The 6,305-nt window shown below is 31.4% G+C and overlaps 1 long non-coding RNA gene across 1 annotated transcript; it reads right to left on the minus strand.

The window, feature by feature from the left end:
- Positions 1–420: 420 nt before the first annotated feature.
- LOC111614567 lies at positions 421–3,258 on the minus strand. The gene is made up of 2 exons (XR_002754955.1): positions 3,144–3,258; positions 421–491 (listed from the first exon to the last, which is right to left on the minus strand). It is a non-coding gene; the product is annotated as an uncharacterized LOC111614567 (long non-coding RNA).
- Between the last annotated feature and the right edge of the window lie 3,047 nt (positions 3,259–6,305).

Raw genomic sequence — 6,305 nt, forward strand, 5'->3', positions numbered from 1 at the left:
TCTTGTATGACAATCATAAAGCCTTTCATCTTTCCAAAGAAATATTCATGAGTAAGCTAACAGTTTGACCTCAACAATCTCAGTCATGATCAATATGATCATGACTGAGATTGTTGAAGTGTCTACTGTGGAGCTCTTTCCAAGCCCAAGACTGCGCGATGGTGTCTATGCATTTTGTGTACTATGTTAGATCCAGGTCAACAGTGTGTAAATTTAATGATTTACTGTTTTTGTCTGCAAGAGTTACAGCTTTGTGTAATTGTAATGTTTCTCATTTTCTGCAGAAAAATTCTCACAATATCTGTATTTGTAGTGCACGTTTACTATATATATGTGAGGCATCATCCTCCCTCTTCATGAACAAGAGTCAGCTTTTTTTTAATCATCTTACAAAAACAAAACAATGAAGTTTACCTTTTCCTCATAGCAATGAGTGATAATTCCTGGATATTTTTTACTCAACCATCGGAAGAAAGCTGGGACACCCATACCTAAAAATTCAAAATTATATAAGTATTTATATATACAGAAAAATAATGCTAAGATAAAAAATAAAAGTTTTAAAATTTCACATTTAGTCATCTAAATAACATCTAGTGTTTTCTTTTGACAATTCTTTCTAATATAATAGAGATCAAACATACTTTTTTCAGTAAGTATAGTCTCTAAATAATGAAGTTCATCTTCAGTCCTAATTCTTTTTGCAATGCTTGGCATTTTATTTCCAATTAAACAACAATGACACTCTCACTTTTTACAAGCAAAACCCAATTATTCAATAGAAAGAAATATACAAACAATTGTATTTTCAGAATATGCAATGCATTTTAGTTTAGCCATCTGATGGTTTTTCTTAGCAGTGAATATTAAAGCATTTCATCCAATCAATCTATGTCAGATATTCCATTATTGTAATATCTAATTACATTTGGTTTTTATCTAAATTATGAAGTTATCTTACAGTTGGCCCATATAAAGAGTTTTATATATATATATATATACACACACACACACACACACACAAACTATGAAATAACTCCCATAGTTATGTAGGCTGTTTTTTCAAGCTTTGATAATCCATAAAAAAAAAAACAAGTGTAAATAACAAAATGAATTTATTACCAAAAGTTAGGTACAAACATGATTCTTTTCGACATAATCACTGTGAAGATTGAGGTATTTGTCATATCTGTGGATGAGCTTTTCCATTCCCTTGTCTTAGAATGTTGCCAAATAACACTTACGTAAAATCTGGTAACCGAAGTGGTTGTGTACTAGGGTAGCTAACATTTTCAAGGCCCCTTCTGGGCTCTTCTTCAGGCTATTGTGCAAAAAGAAGTCGGATGTTGTAAATTGAATAATTTCCCTTTTCTTAAAAAGGAGAACAGAAGAGGCCTCAAAAATGTTAGCTACCCTAGTACGCAACCACTCCAGTTACCAGGTTTTACCTAAGTATTATTTCTATATCATCCCGGTGTGTGAAGACAAATAATAGAATGTTGCTGCCAATGACTCGAGATGGGCCCTAACGCTTCTTTCAAGATTGTCATTAGTCTCAAACCTCTGCCCTCCTAGCCACTTTTTCTGTTCAGGAAAGAGGGGAAGCCACTTGGCACTAAATCAGGGCTATACACTGAGTGTTTAAAGGTGGTGAAGGCTTCCAACTTTCAGACTTCCACCCAGCTTAAAACTTTTTAATGTGTGAAGACTTCAACCTCTTTCCTGAACTGAAAATGTGGCTAGCAGGGCAGAGGCTTGAGACTAATGAACTAATGACGATCTTCAAAACAACGTTGTTAAGGCCATCTCAATTCACTGGTGGCAACATTCTATGACAAGGGGATGGAAAATCTCATCCACAGATATCACAAATTCCTCAATCTTCACAATGATTATGTCAAAAAGTAACCATGTTTCTCTAACTTTTGGTCATAAATTCATTTTGTTATTTATACTTGTCTTTGTTTTATGAACCATCAGTGTTTGAAAAAAACCACCCTCATATTTACAAGTATGGATAAAGAATAAATGCAAAGTGAGTATTCGATATATAAATAACAAAATGTCAATTTCAGAAAATGGCATCAAGGAGAAATTCACTCAATTACAAATCAGCACTTAATATGTTAAAATATAATATTCATCGTTTTCACACAAAAATTAGGAAAACAACCTTGATACAGTAGTGGATTACCCAATACACTCACTAGGCTCATGTCTAAGGCCTCATCATCTCAAACAAACTAAAAAAATACATAGCAAAAAGATCAAATCAAAACATTCCAATTTTCAATGCTGACTCAGCGCTGATCTCAATGTTCGTTAAAAGTTGTTCCTTTTTTCAACGTTATTGTCAGCGCTATTGTCAATGCTGTCTCAACAAACTCAGCACTCAACAGATATGTTGACTACTACTTTCCAATGAATTGTGGGTAATTGGTAAGACATTTGAATGGAATCCATCTTTCTGAGAATGGAATTATGGGAACTAAGCACTTTGTACTCGAGTTGGAACGTCATTGATGACTTCATCACTCAACACTCGCATTGAAAATTGGAATGTCCCGTATGCCTCTAAATATTTAGTGAGCATTTAAAAAACTTGTTTTTAGTTAAGGAATCGGTAAATAAAATTAAGAGAGAGAGAACATTGGTGTATCGCTTAAAAGTAATTATCGAGAAATCTACTGTCTTTTTAATATAAAAAAAAACACTTACATAAAAAGCCTTATCACAAAATTGCAGCTAAAGCCACAAAGGAACGTAATCTGCTACTGTCTTTATGTAGAATTTCTTTAATTTAGTAATTCATTTCTTTATAAAGCATGCAGTATTATCATCTCTCATGAAATACATTCAATCGAAAAACAGGTGTCACTAAACAAATCACGCTTACTTATTAAAATAAACCTGGTCCGTCAATCTAAAATATCGATTAAAGTATGTTTTCTTCCTCTATTGATGAGTTCGTAATATAATAACGTATTCTATTGCTTTAATTTATTCGCTTTATTTAAGTACAAAAATTTATACAAATTACGTCATTCGATTTATTAATTTAAGAGATCGAAGCGATATTAGGTATCAAAAAACATGATTTAACTTTTATATTTTAAATAAATTTTTTAACAAAAAAAATTTACCTTATTTAAGAATCGTTAACAAAGACACTTCTATACGATTATAGTCCTAATGTGCTTTATAATTTTTCTAGTCAATGATTGATGCCGCCATTTTAACCATTCCAACAGTGTTGCCAGGACCATACATAAATAAAATTAATTTATATACTGTAATTATGAAAAAGTAGAGTACTTATTTTTCATAAATAAATACAGTATAGAATTTAATCCATATTTATAAAAATTAACATAAATGAACCTTATATTAAAATGTAGGACATTAGAAGAAAGAGAAAAAAATATTTTTATTCTAAACAATAAAACGACAATTTCACATTTCAATAAAACAATTAAACTTCAAACTTTCTTCAAAAATATATTTTCTTAAATTTTTATAAAATTATGAAATTGTTTTAAGTAATTTCTAATACTAAATTTTAAAATAAGAGAAGTTATAGCCGAAGTTTTCATCTCTAAAACGAGAACGTCGAACGTCGAGCGCCGCTTACAAGATAGCAGCGCTCGACGTTCGACGTTCACGTTTTAGAGATGAAAACTTCGGCCGCAACCATTAAATTCATTAGAAACGAATAAAAATACAGTATTATATTACTACAAAATATTATCTAGAGTAGTAGTTTCGTGTGATCCCAACGTACTGTTTGCAGAATTCTAGAAGTCCGCAATAAGCATCCAGAAAATTTCAAATCCACGTTGCTATAAGTTAAACACGTGATTCATACAGCAGTTTTTATAATTATAACATATATACCTTAATTTATAATAGGCTTTTTGTGTATATACAGTACTTGCATACTATTTTCGCATATAACTAACAGAATATAATATGAAAGTAGTTACTAACTCAAAGTCGACTGTATGAACGATCATCAAATATGTTCAATATGCTGTTATACTTAAAGTTATGAATTTTATATATCCGTTTATGTTTNGCAACCTCTCTGTTGGATGAGTACGAAAATGATGAAGAAGCCATTTTATTATATCATATCACTAAAGCTATACCTGTGACAAAAGTAAGAATGAATTTAAATGAGATGACAGATTCTGATTGCCTGTTTTACTCGTATTTTCGGTAAGTGATTACATTAAAGTAAGAAATAATAATAATAATAAAAGGAATAATGCTTATAAAATTTTAAAATATAAAATTATGTATCTTTTACAAAGATTAGTTTATCCTAATAGACTTGATGATATTTCTGTTTTCATGGGGAGAACAAAAAGTGAACTTTCACGATTTGTATATGAAATACTAAATATAATTTACAATAGCAGTTCCAAATTTTTATTGAATATCAACGAAATAAAACTAACAAGAGAAAAATTAAAATTATTTAGCCAAATTATAACAGCAAAAGGTGCTCCTTTGACAAATTGTTGGAGGTTTATACATGAAACGGCACGTCCTATTTGTCGACCAAAAAAACATCAAAGGGTAGTATTCAGTGGCTATAAATATACACATTCAATTTCAATCAGTGGTTACACCTGATGGTATGATCGCTAATTTATTTGGACCATTAGAAGGAAGATGCCACGACAATGGAATGTTAAGAGAATCTAATTTGTTAGAGCATCTAGTTGCGATTCCTTGTTCTAAGAACGGGATCCAATTTGTTTTATATAGAGATTCTGGTTATCCTTTGCGCAGGCCCGTCTTTGATACGAGCGAGGCCCCGGACCAAGAAAAGCTTGGAGGCCCTCTTAAGGAATTCGTAATGGGAGGTTAATGTTCATAAATTTTTTCAATTAGCTTTCTCTGCTAAATATATTGTTATATTTATGTTTAATAAAATTTATCAAACATATCTTTTGATTGTTCACTGTTTATAATAATTTTATTACTTGTTGCTATATTGAATTTTACATATTTTTGAGGTCTCGAATGTTAGGAGGTCCCTGGGCCCAGGCCCGATAGGCCCACAGCTAAAGACGGGCCTGCCTTTACGTCAACACCTCATTACACCATTCCGAGGTGCTAGTTTAATACCCGAACAACAAGTATTTAATTCAAGGTTGAGTTTAGTAAAAGAGCGTGTGGAATGGGTATTTGGGAAAATAACTCAAATATTTACTTTTCTAGATTTAAAAAAAATTGAAATTGTTTCTTCAGCCTGTTTGTAAACTTTATATAGTCCGTGCACTACTTACAAACTATCACACTTGCTTATAAGGCAGTGCAACATCAGATTATTTTAATTGTTTATCCCCCAAATTGGACAAATACTTGAAATGTAATCGATAAATAAATAAAGAATTTTTCAATTTTATAAAAACTTAGAATTTTTATTCAAAGTTTTCATAAGTAATTCTAATAACAATCCTCTTTCCTCTTCGTCCTGCTTCTTTTTCTTTTCTCTCTAGATCAGAGGTGTCCGACCTTTTTGTTTTTCTGGGCCGCACTGGAAGAAGTCAAGGAGTTCGGGCCACAAGTACATATAATATATACTTGTGGCCCAGTATACAAGTATATTTAAAAATTAACATGTCTAGATTATAATAATAACTGTTAAAAGTTTATCAAGAAAAAGGATATTTTAAAAATTACTTCTACAAACACTTTCAATTTTTACTTAGAAATAGATAAATAAAATTTTTAGTTAGAAATTTATTATAAAAGAGACAAACGGAAATTTATTTGAAAAACAAATATTTGTTATATTTGGGTCTCTAATTAATAAAAAGCGACGAAACACCATTTTAAAGTGTATTTTTATTCAACTAATATAATTATAAATAATATGTAGCCCAAAAAGCAGCCAAAGCGCCAAATGATATTTTTTACGTCAAACAAAAAAGCCACATTTGGCGTAATGTAGCCAAATCTTGCAACGTTGGAAAAAATACTAAATAAAGCTGTAGTTGTGAATCAAAGAATTATAGACCCAAGTGCAGGGAAAGGAGAGAAAGGACAAAAGATAAAAAAGTGAGAAAGGTTGGAAAATTAAGGGTCCATATTTGCTTAACAGAAGATCTATTTAACCTTTCTCACTACTACATCTTTTGTCCTTTCTCATCTTTCCCTCCTTTTCCCAAATTTGGGTCTATAATCCTTTTAGTCACAACTCCAGATTTATTTAGTAATCCTTCCGTATCGGTGGCCGAGTGGACTCCGTCTCCGCTTGATAGTGGTGACCAGACCATAAACACCGGAGTTCG

This window comes from Centruroides sculpturatus, unplaced genomic scaffold, assembly GCF_000671375.1.
Source record: "Centruroides sculpturatus isolate CEXI.00-Female unplaced genomic scaffold, Cexi_2.0 scaffold1873, whole genome shotgun sequence".
Taxonomy (NCBI): domain Eukaryota; kingdom Metazoa; phylum Arthropoda; class Arachnida; order Scorpiones; family Buthidae; genus Centruroides; species Centruroides sculpturatus.